The 21,666-nt window shown below is 39.9% G+C and overlaps 1 protein-coding gene across 1 annotated transcript in view; it reads right to left on the bottom strand.

Annotated features, from left to right (window-relative positions):
• Positions 1 to 21,666, bottom strand: part of PLCL2 (phospholipase C like 2) — a 1,801,981-nt gene that overhangs the window by 1,681,360 nt on the left and 98,955 nt on the right. The gene's annotated exons all lie outside the window — the stretch shown is intronic.

Raw genomic sequence — 21,666 nt, 5'->3', positions numbered from 1 at the left:
TCAGCAAGACTGAAATGTCCTTTTCTGTTTTTATCAGGTATAAAACAGTATTATCTGCAAATATAGCCAGTTTTTCTTGACTAGCATACCAATTATATCCTTGAATTTCTGAGTCCCTTATTTTCTTTGCTAATGGTTCTAAATATAATGCAAATATCAAATGGGAAATAAGACACCCCTGCCTGGTTCATCTGCTCAAACAGAAATTATCAGAGAGAACCTACCCCCTTTAATTTTTGCCACAGATCCCTCATATATCCTCCTAATCAACCTCAAATATTTTTTCAGGGAATGCAAATGCTTCCATTCTCCTGCTCATAAACTCCCAGCTTACTCTGTCAAATGTTTTCTCTGCATCAGGACCCACGAACAACAGTGGTGTATGTGTATATGTATATGTATATATATATATATATATATATATATATATATATATATATATACACATACATATATAGATATATATATATTTGTTTTATATTCTGCTTTCCTCTGGATCATCACTGCTCTGTTAATGTTGTCAAATGTTTGCCTCTCCTCCACAAAACCACACTGATCCAAGCCTATCAATTTTGGCATCAGCTTTGCCACTCTTTTAGCCACTTAGACAAACACTTTGCTAATCATGGTTTAGGATTGAAATGGGCCTGTATGAAGCTGAATCTGATGGGTCTTTATCCTCTTTAGGTATTACAGTTATCATCACTTTCTTCCAAGATGTTGATGTGTCTCCTTCTCTTAAAAATACTGTTAAACAAAACCTTCTAGATCTTTTATCAGTTTTTCCCTCCTAGCTTCCAAACTTCCACCAGAATACCATCTATTCCTGGGGATTGTTCTATAGAGTGATTATACATCACCATTTTTATCTCATCTCCTCCTATCCTGTTAGTAACTGGGCCTAATCTACCTCTAACCTTGGCAAATTTAATTCTTCCATAAACATTTCCATCTGTACCTTATCTTGATCTCCATATTTCTCTGCTTTATACTTACTTTCATAAAATTTCCAAAATATTTCTAGTACCTCTACAGGATCTCTTGTTATAGGCTCCCTAAGCCTGGCGACAACCCTTTTTACTTTCTGTTGCCTGAATTGTTGTGGTAAATATTTTTGTGCTCTGGATTTATTATCAAAAAACAGTTGCATAATAGCAAACTTTCTAAATTCATGTATATTATTGAAGTAATCCTTTTTTCTGTTTAGCATTCTGCAATTGCTCCTCCTCTTGTTCTGTGAGAGCCCCCCTATTCTGCAATACTTTAACCTTTGTCAGTGCCTCTAAATAATTCTTGCTGCTTCTTAACCATATCTCTCTCTTTTACTTCCATCCTATTTTTAAATTTCACTTTAATTTTATCACACTCCCTAGCTATATTTTCAGAAGTAGTTATTCAACTCCAGAATAATTTCCACTACCCATTCCTTAAATTCCTCTCTTTTCAACAGATAGCTGAGAAAGCATCAGTATCTCATTTTTATTTTATTACATTGCATTTTTATTTTAGTTATTATTGGCGCATTATCTAAAATAGTTATTGGATGCGTATCAAACTTTCAATTAAATGCACATGTTCCTTTGGAATTTATTTATTTATTTGACATTTGTTTACCAGGAAAGTCCGACTTGGAACAAAGCCAGTTTTCAGCAGGGGCCCAGGGAGAAATGTCCCAGACGCATGTCTTTGTAATGTGGGAGGAAACCAGAGCACCCAGAGGAAACCCATATGGACACAGGGAGGACATGCAGACTCCACACAGAAGGCACCCCAGCCAAGAATTGAACCAGGGAACCTCTTGCTGTGAAGTGACAATGCAACCACTGCACCATCCAAATACAATAACTGGGCCAGGCTACACAGAACTTGTATCTCAGGAAATATGTAAATTCACTCCAAACTCCTACTACTGAATTCACATCTTCCATGTCAAATATTTTCAGAAATATCTTCAAAAATCTACCCTCCTTTGTTATATTTTCCCTTCTAGGCCATTCAGATACATCTTCATTGCTGCAAATCAAATTCCGGTCCCCAGCTATAAGTAATACTCCCTGCTGAAAGCTGATAATTTCTCCAAGACTTTTCTTAAGCTCCACTATAGCAGTTTTAGGTGGAATATAAATATATGTCACTCTAATCCTTCTCCCTTACTAGTAGCCCCTTAGTGCTACAAATCTATCATTATTATATTTTTTATCCTCTTCTATCACTATTGGAGCTCCGCTTGCAATTAATACAAAGTACTCCTATTTTTCTTTGTTCTATGTATTCTGCTGAATAACCATCCTGAAAAACCTTTCTTTATCAAATTCACATGCTCAGTTCTTTTCAGACATGTCTCTTGTTGCATAGCTGTTTGCACTCTACATTTTTAATATAGTTTATTACTCTTTCTTTTTGTGTGTATCTGTAAGACCATTTACATTTAATACAGAAAGTGTCATTATGTTAAAAAACATTATTCCCACTTTTTATATTCAACAGCTTTCTTGTTAAGTGTCTAGTTGCAGATTTTGTGTTACATGCATACAGTAATGTTTGGCAGGTTGATCCTTTATACAGTTTATTCTCGTCATATCTGTTTGAGCCTATGTCACATCTTACATTTTGTTTTACTGAAAGCTCTAAAAAACACATCCCCAATACACCCCTAAAACCTATTAACTTAGTAATAATACACAAAAAGTACAGTTTTGTACCTACCATAAATGTAGATGTTCGAGTGTTCACACTGCTACTGTCATTACACTTGGATTATCCTGCAGTCAGGCAGTCCCATAGTCGGCCAGAGTTTCATAGTCTTGGTCCGGCATCGGTTGCTGTTGCTTCTTCCCTGACGTCAGTGCGCCAGGGGTATATAAGATGCATCCGACGCCATTTTCTTCAGTTTTTCTTGCCCCAGATGTCAGGTGCCCCCAGGTAGGTAGGCAGTACATATTGCTAGTAAAAAATATACATAGAAAATAAAAAACAATACCTTCAGTTACAAGCAAATACACCTCAAAGGTTGTATAGGATAGAAAGGTATAGATAAGTCCAGCTAGTTCAGAGGGGGTGGAGGGAGGGTAACCTGGACTGCAACAGTGTGAACACTCGAACATCTACATTTATGGTAGGTACAAAACTGTACTATGTTCATCGTGTTACACTACTGCAGTCATTACACTTGGGTAGAATCCCAAAGCTAAGGTTGGGTGGCTGGTCTATAAAGAGTTAGGATTGGCTATGAGGCCCTGCAGAACTGCAGTGGCAAATCCTGCTCTGGATTTAGAGTAAAGAGGCAAGTGGTAATGCTTGGTAAAGGTGTGCACTGAACTCCAAGTTGCAGCCTCCAAAATTTCCTTGGTAGGTACTCCTCTGAGAAAGGCTGCTGAAGTGGCTGTTGCCCTGGTGGAATGTGGCCTAATGTTATTTGGGACTGATTTTCCATGCTGTGTGTAGCAGTACAGAATACAGTGTCCTATCCATTTGGATATAGTCTGCTTTGAGATAGCCTTGTCCTGTGATCCTGCAGCATATGCTACAAACAGTTGCTCAGTTTTCCTGAAAGCTTTTGTTTTGTCCAAGTAGAAGCGTAGCTGCCCGTGTATGTCCAAAGAGTGCAGAAGTTTCTCCCCTTTATTCTGGGGGTTTGGATAAAAAGTTGGCAAATGGACGGTTTGGTTAAGAGCCACACTAGATACCACCTTTGGCATAAAGGTAGGGTTTGTCCTTAAAGAAACCCTGTCCTGAAGAAAAATTATAAAAGGTTCCACTGCCATTAATGCGTATAGCTCTGAGACTCTTCGTGCTGAAGTTACTGCCAGGAGCAGAGCTGTTTTCCATGATAAAAAATTTAGATCGGCTGTATTGGCTGGCTCAAAAGGTGGCAGGGTCAGTAAAGGTAGTGTTTGTCCTTAAAGAAACCCTGTCCTGATGAAAAATTATAAAAGGTTCCACTGCCATTAATGCGTATAGCTCTGAGACTCTTCGTGCTGAAGTTACTGCCAGGAGCAGAGCTGTTTTCCATGATAAAAATTTTAGATCGGCTGTATTGGCTGGCTCAAAAGGTGGCAGGGTCAGTTTTTCCAAAATGAAATTGAGGTCCCAAGTTGGTGTTGGTGCTCTCCGGGGCGGTCTTATGTTTTTAGCCCCTCTGAGGTACTGCTTTAGCAAGGGGTAGCTTTCCTGGTGCTAGGACTCCTGGCCTCCAAAATGACATCCATAACAGCTTTAGAGGGAGGTGTTGCCTGTTTGACTAATGAATCTGCCATGCAGCCAGGTTTAGGGTTTTGAGCTGACCGTGCAGGATCTGATTGTTTTGTTGAGTCAGAAGGTGTGGAATTTGAGGCAAAATCCATGGTGGGCCTTGAGCTAAGTTCTTTAAGATTGGGTACCAGTGCTGGCGCGGCCAGTCTGGAGCAATCAGGATCATCTGTGTTTTTTCTTGTCTGGCTTTTAGGAGTACCTTTGAGAGGAGAGGCAGTGGTGGGAAGGCATAAACTTTTAGGCGTTTCCAGCTGAAGGAGAGACCATCCACTTTCCATGCTTGTGTGAGATAAGTCCTTGTGCAGAATTTTTGTAGTTGGCAATTCAGTGAGGAAGCAAAAAGATCTATGTCTGGGCATCCCCATTTTTGCGTTACCATGCTGAAGATTTGTGGATTCAATTTCCATTCATGAGGGTCCATGATATTTCTGCTGAGATCGTCTGCCAGAGTATTTCTCTTTCCTGGCAGGAATTGTGCTTGCAGATGAACTTGATAAGTTAGAGCTGTGTTCCACAAGGTCATGGCTTGCCTGCATAGGGGATAAGAATGAGTGCAGTAGATAAGCCAAAGGGCAGTGAATTTCAGAATATCCAGGTAAGTATTTAGAATTGAAAGGTCTAGCATGGACCGCCAGGCCTTGTCCTTTCAGGGGACCAGGAAGAGTCTTGAGTAAAATCCTTGTCCTTGTCCCTGTTGTGGTACTTTTTGAATAGCTCTCATGTCCATGTGGGCTGACATTTGTTTTTGTGCCTCTGCCCATTGATTTTGTGGCAGGTCTGGCATTCCTTTTCGCCTTGGTAAAGTATGAAAGTGGAACCTGTAACCTTGAGACACAACATTCAGAACTCATTTGTCTTGGGTGATTGTTTGCCAGTTTTGAGAAAAAAGTGCTAGTTTTCCCCCTAAAGGGGCTGCTAAAAGGGGAGTGCTTGGTGTACGAAGGGGGAAGTCATTGGGACTGTTTCCTGTAAGGTTGAGACTTGTCCTCACCTCTTTTGGGGTTGAGGTGCCCCACTGTCGTTGTCTGTTAGAGCCTTGGGGTTGAGATCTGCCTCTTGGGCGTCTGTATCTGCCTCTCTGTGGCCTGTCTGGCACTTGAAAGGACCAATTCTTTGTTGGCCAATTTCTGCTAAATCGAGGTGGTTGTACCTGTAAGAAATCCTTGACTGTTTGCATAAATTTAGCTTTATCCTCCATTTTCTTTAACACCTCTTCTGCCTTAACACCAAACAAGGTATCATGCTGTAAAGGAGCATCCAATAATTTTGCCTTAACATGATCAGGTAAACTCTGTTCTTTTAACCAAGCATGTCTTCGAATCACAGAACCTGCAACTGCGGCTCTACAAGAGGCCTCTAAAGAATCAAAACCACATTGCAGAGTATGTTTTCCCACCTGTTCAACTGCATGCAATAAATCCTGCATTTCTTTACAGTCAGGAGCTTCTGAGCTTGCAAGCATTTTCTGTTTTAACTGAGCCATTAAATATTGTTGGTACTTAAGCATGTGAAACTGGCAATTTAAAGTCCTTATTGCTAAAGTTGCAGAAGTGTAAACTTTCTTCCCCCATCTATCCAAAGCTCTTGAATCTCTGTCAGAGGGTACTGGACTTTTTGCAATGGAACATAACTATCCTTACTTCCTCCTTGCTAATCCATTGTACTTCATGATTCACTATACGCACATCATCCAACCTTCTCTCCCTCTCATTCTCTTCATTCATCAACCCCTCAAAGTACTCTTTCCATCTCCTCAACACACTCTCCTCGCTTGTGAGTATTTTTCCCTCATTATCCTTTATCACCTTTACCTGCTGCACATCTTTCCTAGCTCGGTCCCTCTGTCTAGCCAATCTGTACAGGCCCTTTTCTCCCTCCTTAGTGACCCAATGTTACAATTGCCTCATGTACACAGACAATCCCCTCCTTCTCCCACAAAACACAAATACATGCGAGAGATGCAACTATACGGCCAAACTGGAGGCTGAGCTCTCTCAACATAGGACTGGCAAGACCAGACAGGAGGAGAAGGTAACCACTCACACTACATACCCAGTCACACATAGTACCATCACAAATTCAAATCATACACATAATCACACAAAGACATACTCAGAGGCTCTGATCAAAAATCTACCAAAACAGCAGAGGCCACCAAAGCAGACACCCAAACAACTACCACCTCAGGACCAAACACATGCAACACATAGACCACACAGTCAGTGTGTCAAACAGTCACAGTCCTTAAGGCCAAACACAATGCCAGACACACTCGTCATTGGTGACTCCATAGTCAGACACACTGACGTCCCGCTCACCAGACTGAGTAAGGAGAAGGTCACAGTAAGCTGCCTGTCGGGCGCTAGAATCCGCCACATAATGCAAGCACTCAGGTCTCTCAACAGCAGGTACAAGTATGACTCAGTCATTGTCCACGCTGGTGTCAACGACCTGAGACGTACCTCCTTGGACTACATGAAAAGAGACATTGAGGAGCTCTCTGATTATGTAGCCCAGACAGGTATGACCCTGACCTTGAGCAGTATCCTACCTTCACCTAGAATGATGCCACAATACAGTGATAAGATGATCAGCTTTAATAATTGGCTTAAATTCTGGTGTCATTCAAAGGGGATCCAATGTCTGTCTGCCTGGGATGACATGCTAGACAAGCCACGCTGCTTCGCAAGGGACGGCTTGCACCTGTCACCGCTAGGCTTCCGGATATTGGCAAAGGCTCTTGCCACCCCCATAGTGCCTTTTTTAGGCAAGGCTCAAATTCTAAACCTACCACCCTAGAACACAAAAAAGTAAAAAAACTAAAGGTAATGCTGCTCAATGCCAGAAGTCTCAATCTCAAGATGCACGCACTCGAGGCCCTTCTCAGTATGGAGAACATCGATGTCTGTGCTGTGACAGAAACCTGGTTCAAGGCTCCTGAGAGCTAGCAGGTTTCACCTCATATCATGCATTCCGGCCCCAAAATCCGGACAACACCAAGAAAGGAGGGGGGGTGTCCATATTCATAAAGGACACCCACACCTCAAGGTTGGTGGCAATGCACGATGCATCGGAGACCATCCAGGTGCAATTAACCATAGGCAAGACTGCTCTGCAATTTGTAGCATGTTACAGGCCACCCTCTCAAACTCAGGAACCTCACATGGCCTTCCTGAAAACAATGGAGGGGATAAATGTATCTCCAAACACCATCATACTAGGTGACTTCAACTACCCTAATATAGACTGGGAACACTACTCAAGCCCAAACACTCTAGCCCAAAGGTTCCTGGAGTTCATAAACTCAAATGCCATGGAACAACTAGTCACCATCCCCACAAGAGGAGAAAACATACTTGATCTCATCATCACGAATATGGGATCACAATGTTCAACACCGGAAGTATACCCCTCACTGGTGAGATCAGATCATAAACTAATCTCGCTGGAGGTCCTCATCCCGCCCCCACCTGAAATAAAAAAGACCACAGTGAAAAACTTCTCAAAAGCCGACTTCACACTTCTAAAAACTAGTGTGGTCTCCTTTAAGGCCAGTGGTAAACATTACTCAAACCGCTGAATCACTTACAAATGCCTTCTACCAGCACCTACAGGACTGCATGGATCAGGCAATCCCAAACAAAACTAAGACTCTTTGTACCAAAGGCAAGCGTCCAGTCTGGTGGACCCCAGCCATAACTAAGCTCTACAACAAAAGGAGGAAGCTACTACAAGATAGAGCAAAATCCTTGAAAGGTAAGACACCTTTGATCATTATAAGTAAAAAACTAAGAGCTCTCATAAAATCATCCAAGGCAAATTTTGAGAGAAAAATCGCCAAGGACTCAAAAGACAATCATAAGGCCTTCTTTAGCTATGTTAGAAACCTAGGAGGAAACTCCCAGATATGCTCAGAATTAGTTCAAAATGATGTGAAGATTACTGAACCTACACACATTGCCAACATACTGACTAACAGGTTCAGTGCAAACTTCTCTCCCAAAAGGAGAGATATCTATACCAGAGGATTGTAGCCCCCAAACATCTCCAACGCCCAGGTGAGAACTGCTCTCCAAAGCAAAAACACAGCATCCATGGGACCGGATGGTGTCCCCGGCTGTGTGCTCCACGAACTCAATGAGGAATTAAACCCGCAGTTAGGACAGCTGTTTAATCTTAGCCTCACCTCAGGATACGTACCCAAGGAGTGGCGACGGCGACTGTGGTCCCACTTCACAGGGCGGTGCCTCCACCGACCCTGGAAATTACCGTCCCATTAGCTTGACAAGCCTTATCTGCAAAGCCATGGAGAGGATCATAATGGAACTCATAAATAAAGACATAGGGAACTTGCAGACTTTGGATCCAACCCAGTTTGGCTTTGTCAAAGGCAGATCATGCCTTTTAAACTTGGTTGACTTTTTCGAGACAGTCACCAAGGCCATTGATGAGGGAAAGGCAGTCCATACAGCCTACCTTGACCTGGCAAAGGCCTTCGACACAATACCCCACTCAGGTATCATCCAAAAACTCATCAGCTTGAATGTAAACCCATACATCACAAGATGGGTTGCAAACTGGCTTAGTGACAGAACCCACAGGGTCAGAGTTACTGGAGCCATGTCAGACTCAAAGCCTGTCACAAGTGGTGTCCCACAGGGCTCAGTCCTGGGTCCACTCTTGTTCGGCATCTACTTTTCTGAAGTACAAGCAAACACAGGAGGGTTATGGCTGACAAAGTTTGCAGATGACTGCAAACTGGGCGCCATAGTCGAAAACACATCTGACACAGATATCCTTCAGAAGGGCTTCACAGAAACGGATAACTGGTGTCAGAGCCATGGCCTAAAGTTAAATGCCAAGAAATGCATAGTCATACCCTTCGGGAAAAACAAGGTTACCCCTAGCTACCATATAGGTGGCAATCCACTGAGCACAGAAGAAGTCATCAGGGATCTGGGGACCCAGGTTGACAGTAGCCTTTCGTTTGACACTCATGTTGCTAAAGTGGTTAGGAAAACCTTCTACATTGCCCACCTGATCATGAAGGGATTCACATCTAGATCAAGGGAGGTCATCGTCCCCTGTACTCATCACTCATTAGACCTATGATTGAGTACAATGCCCCATTCGAATGTATCTGACCCGACACCTGCAGCAGCTGGAAAGGCCCCAAAAGTTCCTCACCAAAAGGATAAAGGGTCTCAAAATATGTCTTATGCTGCCCGACTGAAAGAACTCCAGCTCTATTCAGTCTCATACCGCTTGCTCAGAGGTGACCTGTGCCTGACATATAAGGCCATGTCAAACCCTGATTTGATGAATATGCTTCACCTCAAAAAATCTAGATCCCTCAGAACCACAAGGGTGGGAGACTTAAACCTTGACACGGTTATTAATAGAACGTGCTGGAGGGACAGATTCATCACCCAGAGACTCCCTATGCTGTGGAACAAAATCCCGGTACATGTGAGGCAGAGTACCTCGCTGGCCTTGTTCAAGAGGAATCTTGACCAATGGATGGGGGATCGCAGATATACCCCAGGGATTACTTCAGTGTCACTGCTTGACAGAGGCACAGCAAAATAATAGGCATAGTTTTATTCAAACTAAAGGGGTGGCGAAAGCCAAATAACTATGGGCTAGGCTTATAAATGCCCTTGGGCAGATAGCCTAGTATGAACCTATGAACCTATGGAAGCCTTAACCCCTTTTGGACTCTGGGAAATAATTTCTGGATCAGCAGAAGGGTTTTTATAAAGAAACTTGTGAGAGTCAGGGACTCTATAATACCTATCTGGCTTAGCTGGTGCAGGAGACAAAGAATCAGGAGATAAGCTGGATTCAGAGAACACATTATCCACAATGTCTAACGCAGGCGGAATAGCCAGGGGCCTGTGCTGAGGCAATAAAAGGAAATCCCTGAGCCTTTTCTTGGATTCTGAATAATCTTGACTTCCCCCAATGGAAATGCTCCCTCATGGTATGTAAAGTTTCCCCAAAAGAATAATCCTTAGGAGGAGAGGCTGAAGGGATAGATTCTTCAGCATCAGAGTCCTCATAGGGGGGGGTAGAGAGTATCCCTGGTCTGAAGAGGAATCGGAGGAAATGGAAACTTGATCAGAGGAGTCAGTCAGTATCCTGCCTAGGCCTTTTCTCAGGAGGGGGATGGGAACCCCTGATTAGAGTAATGAGGTCTTCGGCCATTTTAAGCATCTGTTTCTTAGGCATGGAGGACTGTCCAGGAGAATGCTGTACTTACTTCTTTGTCTTTAATGGTACTTTTGTCTTGGCTGTTGCTTTAATGGTAAGTTGTGAAGGTCTGAAAACACCCTCAGAAGCCGATGCCTGCTCAGCGGCTCTGGACCCATCTGAGGGATTAGTTTCCATAGGCCCAACAGCTTGAGTTTCCAGAGGCCTAGTTGTCTCCATGTGGGAGTTGGAGGTGGCCTGTGGCTCTGAGGTAGCAGGTGTCAGGGGCTGCGAAAGTGCCACACTGAGAACTGGCGAACCGGCGACTGGCCTAGAAGAGGTTTTGTCGCCGGTTTTGGACCTCGGATGCCTGTCTTTATCCCTGTCTTTGCGTTTTTCGGAATTGCGGTAGTCAGTTGATCTGACGGCATAGTATAATTGAACCTTCAGCCAAAGTAGTGTACAGCAAAATCAAAATGTATATTGCGTTTGTTAAATCTAGCACAAAACCGACAACTAGTGACGTCGTGATCAGGGCCTAGGCATGGAATATAGTAAGAGTGGAAGTCCTTATGAGGTATTTGCTTCTCACAAGAAATACAATTATTAACTTTTTCTGACATCGGTCTGAGGCAAGAAAAAAGTTTCCCCAACGGGGTACTTAGCTTTATTGAAGACTTCGGATCTGAAATTCGACTTCGAAAATCTCAGGAGTCGGCCGATCGGCACTTGCGAACTGCTTCTGCTTCGGGCACCGCGCGGCAAGAAAGACTGAAGAAAATGGTGTCGGATGTATCTTATATACTCCTGGCACACTGACGTCAGGGAAGAAGCAACAGCAACCAACACCGGACCAAGACTTTGGAACTCTGGCCGACTACGGAACCGCCTGACGGCAGGATAACCCAAGTGTAATGACTAAAGCAGTGTAACACGATGAACATCTATGTACATCTTCAAATATTGAAGCTTTACCCTCCTAATAGGACCAATTGTCCCACACTGACAGCCACACTCACAGATGTGGATTAACCTAAATGGAAGGTTATCCACGCCAAGACGCATGGTACAGCCTATGTTTCTACCAAGTGCTGTCTGGTTTTGTCTTATCTATATTACTCCCCCAGATTGGGAAAACACATGATTGCTTTCAGAAGACATGATCTCCTAACCTTTGAAAGAAAGACATTCGGTTTTTATTGTTCTTTATAAGATAGTCTCCGTGAAGAAATGAGAACAAGATATGCAGCTGCTCCTACAACCACTCATTTATTTGTTAGGAGAAAACTTATTATAGTCAATGTTCTTTTTTACTTTTTGCTTTCCCTTAAAACTTCATCAAGCCAAGAGCCTTAATAAAGTAATTACACTATGCACGAGTGAAAAAAAGCACATCTAATTTTCTTGTATCATACTCTTTGTCCCTCCAAGAAAGAATATTCTGATGCTAGCTGGATCCAGCAGTTTGAATCTCATGCCGGCTTCTCAACATTCTCTGATTACTGAAAATGTACTCCTCTTCTGCCTGGTGTACAGGGAGTAATCATTTTCCACAAACACTGTACTGTTTACCATTTTTAGTACTTTGTCCTTCTGCTACAGTTTTGTCAGAATCAACTCCTTCTGCTGGTAGGATTGCATCTTTACTATTAAAGGTCTAGGTTGCTTTCTCATGGCCAGGTTTGGAGCATACACAATGTGTCCCTTCAATTAAAAATTCTTGCTGTAGAATACCAGGCCAGTTGCTTATTTGTGCTTTCATAAAATTAATAGTCTATTCCTTCCAGCTTCTCAGGAACAGCAGAAAATATCAGGTTTTCCCTACATGCTCTGTCTACTAAATTGTATTATTTTTTGAAGCACCTCTTCTTGAGCAGTCTAATATTCAGCCAGCCTTTTCTTCATTTCAACTTCCAATTTTTGGAGTTTTATCACCTCATCTGAATATCTGTTTAATGCATTACAGCCAAATGACACCTCCACATGCATCTACAGTTAACTCCTACTGATGACTCTAGACCTCAAAATATTGCTTGTTTACATTTGCATCAATAATTCCAAAACCATGCTATGTATAAGACTTTAAAAGATTTCATCTTAAAGCTTACACAATGGCAAACAACTGCATTAATGTTTGAAAGTGCAGGTAAAGAGATATTAACTGTTATGATACTTTTAAAATTATATAGATATAACTTTCACATTTTTCTAAATATCTCAACCAAGAAACACAGACATAAACTCCTTAGCCTCTTATGAAAGCTCTCAGCTAGATGAATAATATGTTGCTGACGGTACCTGTGTAAAGTGAGTGGTTGCTGAGAAATGGTAAGTTGTTTACAAACACAATATTTACTGTTTACTGTGACTTATAAAATTCAGTTTAAGACCTAAAACCTAAAGAATACTACCACTACAAAAATAGTTTGCACTGAAGTGTTTGCCGTTTATACATCTTTCAGAACCCCACAAGGTTCCAGAGATATGAAACCTTTTGTAATTGATTTTATTTCAGGTTCTCTGAATTTCATATTTTTTTTTTCTGATTTTTGGCTGGCATCCAGGCAGTTTACTTACTAGCCAGTTACTGAAATTTACCCCGAAATATGGGTTTACTGGCTCTCTCTCTTCTGAGTTTCTGTTTTCACAATGGCAGCATTGAAATGAAGCTGTTACTCAATGTACAGCCATCTTGGAAGTTCCCAGTGATTTTCAATTTTTGCTCAAAAATCTGCAGCTAATGGAAACTTTAGAGTCAAGGAATGTTGAAAATACATAAATATTATAAAATACCCTAGTGTGGATTTGTCTTGGAAACATTTTTCCTTTTTCTAATATGGCATACATTTGTATATAGTTATAGCATTTGTTAAAATATCTTTCATGTTATGATTTATATTTTTTTGGATTTAACAATAAAAAAATAAGTAAAAAAAAAGAGGAAAGAAGTGCAATTTTAAACTATTTTGGAAGCAGCAGAAGACTCAAATATTCTGCAGCATGGTTCCACATTTATAAGAAATCTTCAATTACAAGGAAAATATGGAATCCTTACAAGTATCTACAAAAATGAAATCAATGAACAAAATGTTATGAATTGGAACTGATTAACAGAAGATAATATACAAAACAGATGATGAAAACCATTCAATGCTTACTACCCAGAAAGTGATATGTGAGAATCCTGTGAGAATTAAGATGGCTTTCAAATGATTTTATACGGTTAAACATGCATATTATATTTTATCTTAAATAGTTAAACAACTTTCTCCAATTTTTGTTAATGAATCACAGTCTGGTTGTTGTAAGATTTTGCACAACTGTCATGGAATTCATATCTTTCACCAGCACACATACTTACACTAACAACAATAACAGCAAGGTACTACACTCATGTTACTTTCTCAGTAATAGGATGTACTTTCACAAACAAGCCCCCAATTTCAGAAGACTTGATCTCATTGTAAGTGAACATTTATACTGACAGCAGGTATTTTAAAATCTGGTCCCCCTAGTAAGCCTGCTTATAGGTAGACATCACAAACCAGCACACCACAATGGAGCACACAAGATGACAGCTGCCACAAAAACCAACAGACTTTATTAGATCCACATGTGGATCTAATAAAGTCTGTTGGTTTCTGTGGCAGCTGTCGTCTTGCATGCTCTGATGTAGTGTGCCAGTTTGTGGTATCTTTACTTGTTTTTGGCAGCAAAGACTCCCTGTTTTGCTTTTTTCTGTTTATAGATAAGCCTTACACCTAAGTCACTTACACTGACAGCTGGTCTTTTAGAATCAGGGCAGACTTATACAGATAGCAACTCTTTTGGAATCTTGCCCATGATTTAAAATATCATTTAGTACGGATCAAAAATGGGAATAAAATTTTAATTTTAACTTTAATGTTTCATATATGTTTATTTAATCTGGTTAACTGTTCCTCTTTAAAATGTAAGTAGATGATTATGTAAAGCATAGCTGGTGAACCTGATGGAATTTTATTACAATACCCTTAACTCTGGATTACACAGAAGGGTCAGAACTGTTTTGCAGCCCTGCAAAACCTCCTGCAAATCTCTAGTAACCATTACATTAATCTGCCCTGAATGGGCATCACCTAGTTAACTGAATTCCTCAGGTGCCTCATTTCACCTTTTTGTTCTAGAATATAATTCCTGATCACAGACTATTTAACAGGTGTACCTACAATTGTCCAGCATTTACTGCATTGCCTCTTCTTACCCATCTCTCTCACCCTCCTCTTTCCTTTGTTCCGCCCCTCTCATTTTTACTTAATTTATTTTTAAATTTGGTAACGGTTAGGTATTCTGGTCTACTGCACCTTTTTCAACCACGACCCAGGTACCAGAGGTCAGTAAAAGTCATTTTACAGGATCACAATGCACTAGTAAAATTAGTATTAAAAAAAAAATATAAAACAAACTGAAGAGTAAGCAGATATAAAAATGCAGTTACTAGTGTCACAAACACAGCTGCACTTAAATTCAGTTTGCACGTGCTACCTACGCTTTTTTTATTATTTATTTATTTTACTTTATGTTTTAATATTAGCTGGTCCTAATATGGAAAGGGCATCATACCAACATTTCTCTCACTTGTTACCTTCCTCTTTTCCTGCCAATTATCCTACCTAGTGTCTGGTAATTTCTGCTGCAATTTCTGTACCCTCAGTCTGTTTGAATTTTGTAAATGGCAAATGCACAAACTAACTCCGCTGATAACTGTAATACATTACTGTTACTACTTGCACTAAATAAACTGCATCATTGTTACCTGATGTGCTAGTGCACCTTGACTAGCTGCTCTTTGCATGAAACCGTGTATGTAGCTGTGCAACAGTCACGTACTAGCCACAAGTATAATGCAGTTTCAGTGATCTAGTCACTGAATAAGCAAGTGATCACAGTAATAAAAGCTGCTGCTACTGTTTTAGAGTACTCTTCATCTATCCTGCAAATATCTGTGTTGCATATCTAAAAGGAAAACTAAGACTTGAATAAATTCATACAGTGGATAGCATATTGCTACATCACTTCATCCAAAGGAATTTATGTTGCTCTAATACTGATGCCAGGAACAATCTCTCTCATCCTTTTCACATCATTGGCAGTAAAATTAGTTACAGTTACTAGCAGGTCTTGACTAGAGATGGCGAAAGCAGAAAAAATATGCATCACTGAGCTACTAAACCTTTCAACCAAAGGCTCTTTTTTACTCCATTATAACAAGGTGTCAAGACAACCACGCGAAGGTCTTGAAGTGACCTTCAACACATTAGTGATCAAGAACAGCACACAATATTCAACACTTGGATTTTGTATAAAGAAAAATACCTCAAACACAGAAACCTGACCTTAGTGAAGAAATTTCAGATAAAATCCATTCTAACTAGCAAGAGTCACTACAAATCTAATTAATAACCTCTGAAATCATGTACAAATTGCAACGAAATATAGAAGCATCTGCCATATTCTGTTACAGAAGGGATGCTGATACCCTTCTTAAAACCTGGAATAAAGCTTGGAAGAATTTATCAATGCGGCTACAGAATACTGTGGGGAAAAATAGATACATATATATGCACTATCGGACAGACACACTCACACACACACACACACACACACACACACACACACACACACACACACACACACACACACACACACACACACACAGTTTACTGGTCTTGAATTAGCATCAAATGTAATTAATGAGAATATCAAATGACTTGCTTAGTGGTATAAATTCTGCAGCCTGTTTATGTCCTTATGTTATGAGACTATTCTATCTACAGTGTGCCTAAAATAAAACACTTATGAAAACTCATTACAAATTCAGGCAGCTATAATATACAAGTGTTATTACAGAAGCTTGTGAGACACTCTGTCATATGAACCATACACTAATGGTTATTGGGAGTATGCAAGTAAATTGAGTTTTTAAGCACACAATGACCTCAAACTGAAATGATTTTCCTTTTCTGAGAAAATCATTCAAGCAAATCTTAACACAAAAGGGAGTTCAAACTAGGTACAAATGAGGAAGGAACAAAATGCAGAGCTAATTGCTTGTGGCACTCTGGGGACAAAATGCCACACTGACTATAAAGGTGGGATGCTGCAAAGCTTGTTCATACAGCTGTAGTTTTATGTTCCCACAAGACACCCTGCCAAGCTTCCTTCAACTAGGAAACAAAACTGATACATGTCGCAGCAGTAACATACACACCCTACAGCTCGAGAGGTCTCTGCAGAAAGCAATTCAATTACTACATGCATATCAGTGAGGAAGTTTATGGGAATCATGTGACATTCTAGCAGAAACTGTTTGACATTGTTTATTAAAGCAAGGCAACTATAACAGGGTATATGGAACTGGCCTTAAGTGCAAGTGGTCTCATCCTGATTAAAGAACCGCCCTGCCCTGCTCCTTTCCAAACAGAAACCTCTAGTGTGCATTTTATATACTCAAGTGCACAGTGTTTCCAGCAAGGGGAATGCGAGTAAACCACAATTTGCAGAGGTTTGTCTGAACTTGGTTCTGTAAAAGGATTAGCATTAACTGATGTATGCATTAGTTTAATCACATGAAACTGCCCATTCACAGTTCATTCTAGTAAGTCCATATCTTAAACTGGAACCTTCTCAGTTGGAGTCACTCAAGGCTCCCATCCTAGGCCCCTTATTTTTTCTTGTTAAACAACATGCCATTTGATCTACCCACAATAAACTGCACACTGTATATATAATGATATTAAAGCCCTACAATTAGACATCTCATTACCACAAAACAACTTTTGCTTCATGTGGAGTTGGTTACTTAAAATGGATTTATTTACAGATTACAGAAACACAACTGCAGTTTGTTCAGTTTACAACAAAAGCTTAGTACAACTGCACACATAAGGCAACTTTGACCTACAAGAAACACCCCATTTCAAATGTGATGCAACAAAAAAGCTTTCATCAGCACCTAAGTTTCTCAACACATTTGGAATAAATCACTCACTAGGTCCTGAATCAACTCAGACTAGCTTACAAGTACTCCAGCCTACTAACCCATCAGTCTAGAAAGGCAATACAAATTACAATTCTTACCAATTTTTGCCTTTAATTCTGCTCAAAGCACATTAACCTCAGAATCAGCTCAGTGCAATCTACAGATTTGTTTGCTACAATGACCCAAAGTAAACCATAGTATGGACACAAACATATGCAGAGCATGTCACGTTATCTCAAGATGCTTTATTGCACATGTAAATGTTTTCTGATGTTGGTGTATTTTAATAAACCATCCATTGTCCTGATGTATTGTGTCCCTTGTTTGTGTCTGGACTTTAACGACAGTGGTCAGAGCCTCACCAAATGATTGTTTTTCTGAGTAAACGATTGCACCAGAATAGATAAAGAAATAATATAAATAAATAGATGGATATTACCAGAGCCACACTACAGTTCTCTAAATTTCAGTGTACAACACAGCACATGCTATCCACACCTGCCAGAAAGGGAAACTCTCTATCCACTTCATTTGCAAATGGATAACTAAGCATGGCGTTAGTAATGTGACTGTGTTAAAGCTGTGGATGAGAAGGCTCCCTCAAAAATCTCCACTACAAGGCATTTTCAGAACTGAGGATTTTATCACATAAGTGAAATACTGAAACTGTTATCCACTGATTACAAATGTTCTTGATTTGACACTGAGTAACAGGATGATGCAGAGCAGTACATACATTTTGGTACAGTCTGTAGACAGATTTCCCTCAGAGCAGTGCATACATTTTGGTACAGTCTGCAGACAGCCTTCCCTCAGAGCAGTGCATACATTTTGGTACAGTCTGCAGACAGCCTTCCCTCAGAGCAGTACCTACAATTTGGTATAGTCTGCAGAGAGCCTTCCCTCAGAGCAGTGCATACATTTTGGTACAGTCTGCAGAGAGCCTTCCTTTGCATTCTTTCCTATGAGCTTATTACAAATATTGTATATAATACAAAAGATAACTGCAGGCAAATGTAAAAACCCACTATTTATTGACACAAATGAATTAAAATGTGGAAACACGGGGCCAGCTCTGTTGGAATAGTGGGATAAAGCCCAGACAAAGACCCAGGTGACCAAAATTTGATTAACAACTCAGGTGCCTGGTGCATCTGGCATGGTTTGGTGGGAATGATGGCACCATGAGAGTTTGGCGGGAATGATGGCACCATGAGAGGGTGAAGCTCTATCTCCTTATGCAGTGTCTTATAGACTTCTCTGGAGAGAGCTAGGTCTTGATTACTGCACAATAGAGACCCGATTGCCCTGGACATCATGCCTCTCAACAACTCCACCTATACTAAAACCAGGGACATAAACCTTCATCAACACATAAATAAAATGTGATAGAGGGGCAGTTTTTCTAATTCCGCGTCTCCCAAACCTTTGGAATAAGTACTATTTTCCTTTAAACAAACTAAATGGCCACTGTGTCAGTCATGTAAAGGGCTACTCATGGAACAAAATGTGATAAACAAAAACGGTCTGACTTTAAAAAGGGAAAAATCCCAAATTAAACATAGGCAGTCTGACTTTACAAAAGGACAAACATCAGAAAAAGGTAAATGACTCACAGCATATGCATATAGGACAACAAGAAAGAGCCCAGCAAAACCCAGATACCTGTGTACAAAGATCTTCACAAACCTTTACTTATCAAGGCATAATGAGAGAGAAAGAGAGAGAGTGAGAATGAGAGATGCAAATGCACCCTGATGTACACAGCTTTTAGCCCACAGGCTGACAGGTGCACACTGACACACAAGTCCTCAATGTACTCATTTTCACACAACAGGCATACTTCCCCCTTTATCCATCCAGTGCTGTTGAGTTGCATCTGACTTTTATGGAGACTTGATGGTTACCTGCCTTGATTCATATAGTATAATAAACAAGTAGGAAATGGAAGTTGATTGCCAAGTCTTTCTCCTATATCTCCCTCCCTCTCTCAGACACAAACACACACACACACACACACACACACACACACACACACACACACACACACACACACAGATTTTATTTCCATACAAACACACAAACACTCCTGGGGAAGGCTGGCACAGGTTCACTAGCTATGCCCCCTTCTGCCCATATTATAAGGTATTACCAGCTATCACCAACCACTCTTTAGCAGCTACTTTAAGGACCTTCCCAAAGGGTGACAAATTCTACTGTGTAATGTTATTATTATTATCCAAATGGTAAGTGTGACCAAAACTTTTAAGGCTATTTAGTAGTGGCCTATACAATGTCATCAAATACATATGCAAGTACTCTAAGAGCTTGAATATCTCTAAACAAACCAGTCACAATTAAAATGTTTAAATATATTTAATAATAAAAGCACAAGACAATATTCAATAACTCAATACAGTGACAACAGAGTTCAGAATCACATGAAATATTTCAAAACAATATTATAGGACAGTCTCAAATAAATACAGAAAACATCTAAACTAATCTTTACTGTATTCCTATCTATACCTAAGAGATACTATGCCCTAAATGACTTACACAGCAAGACAAGTGCTGATGAGAAGATGTCGTCCGATCCAAAGACAAATACAAAATGAACAGACTCACTCTCTGAGACAGTAATTCTTATCAAATATTTCTGCTGGGTTATCTCAGATTACATCATTCTTTGTCACCTCTGCCTTCAGTTCCCTGGCTAACAGAAACTTAAAATTTAGCACCTCTGTGTCAAAAATATTTACCTCTCAGAAGTTTGCCTGGAACTGAAGTTGTAAAACAGTTGCACTTTTACCTTTGAAACCTGTAATTACTTCTGTTTCCAGACAATAGAAAAACCTCCTAGCTCTAGACATCTTGTCTCTTTGCATTAACTAACTTTATAGCACAGTCGTAAACAATTTCAACTTATATGTATGTTCCAGCCTTTACCATCAAAACAAAGCAGTTTATGCACATTTATGCTCTTTTCCAGCAGGTACCCTGTGGTTACATTCTTGAAGCTCAGTACAGAACATACAGTTCAACACACACTTCTACACCAGTAGTTTAATGTACATATAACATATAGTTTTCTTACATTTGTAAGACAAGCATACAAATCATATTAATATTCACAAATGACAGAATTATTTACAAAATTCCAGCTAGCTGGGCTGGTAGCCTTCACAACTGTAAACTGCTTTCACTAAGCACCTGCATTCAGGAGGAAACTGAAAATAAATTAGCCCAATATATTCAACACAAAGGATAATGGTTACTCCAAAATTTTTCAGTCAGAAATAAATACCAAGATTTGTGTACTAACTGTGACCTTGGGAGTGAGTTCTGAGAGGACATAATTATTAGTACACAGCTCAAGAAGGACAATTCCCTCAAAACATTGTTATATGGAACACTTCATTCCTTCTAATGCCAGATGATGTGAATACTGTTTTCTGATTTGTATACTTTTAATTTATTTTCTATTTCTTGCTCATAACTGGCTTTTCTGACAGCAAGCAGAAATATGTTTTTTTTTTGCAATGTACAGTATATTTGCTCTGAACCCAGCAGTAGGTGTTTCAGTTTTACTCAAGCCAATTTGTTTATTGACATGGGTTCATCTTTCAAAGTTAGTAGTTTTTGACATTTACTTACTTGTTTGTTTCTTTGTGCTTTCATTTTTACCAATGTCCTGTGCTCCCAACCTTGTGTTACTTTGCTTTCATTACCTAAGAAGTACAGGTTCATTTGTGATACAAGTAAGGCAAACAATGAGCACATATTTTGGTTATTTTGTTGCATAACTAGCCCTTGTTATGCACTATACACAATTTATAGCCCAGCCTCATCAATTTAATTTGTTAAAATATTCAAATCTTGACAAGAGGGTTTTTGTTTCTACAACAAATGTGAAACTCTCCTTAGAGAAATATTTTTTTTAATGACAACATCACATAAAATGTGCTGAGAACCTACAAATGGGTCCCTCTTGACATTAAATAAACAAGACTGTAGAGAACTCATAATTTCAAAACTTAAGACCTTGAACTGTATTTGTTGCAATTAACCTGAGGTAGCAATAACCCAAAGTATATATATATATATATATATATATATATATATATATATATATATATATATATATATATATATATATATTATAGGTACACATCTGCCAGGATCACAACACCCCCACAAAC

Source organism: Protopterus annectens, chromosome 3.part1 (assembly GCF_019279795.1).
Source record: "Protopterus annectens isolate FY-2018-M chromosome 3.part1, PAN1.0, whole genome shotgun sequence".
Taxonomy (NCBI): Eukaryota; Metazoa; Chordata; order Ceratodontiformes; family Protopteridae; genus Protopterus; species Protopterus annectens.
The sequence above is the reverse complement of the archived record's forward strand: the minus strand, read 5'-3'. Positions and strand labels throughout refer to the sequence as shown.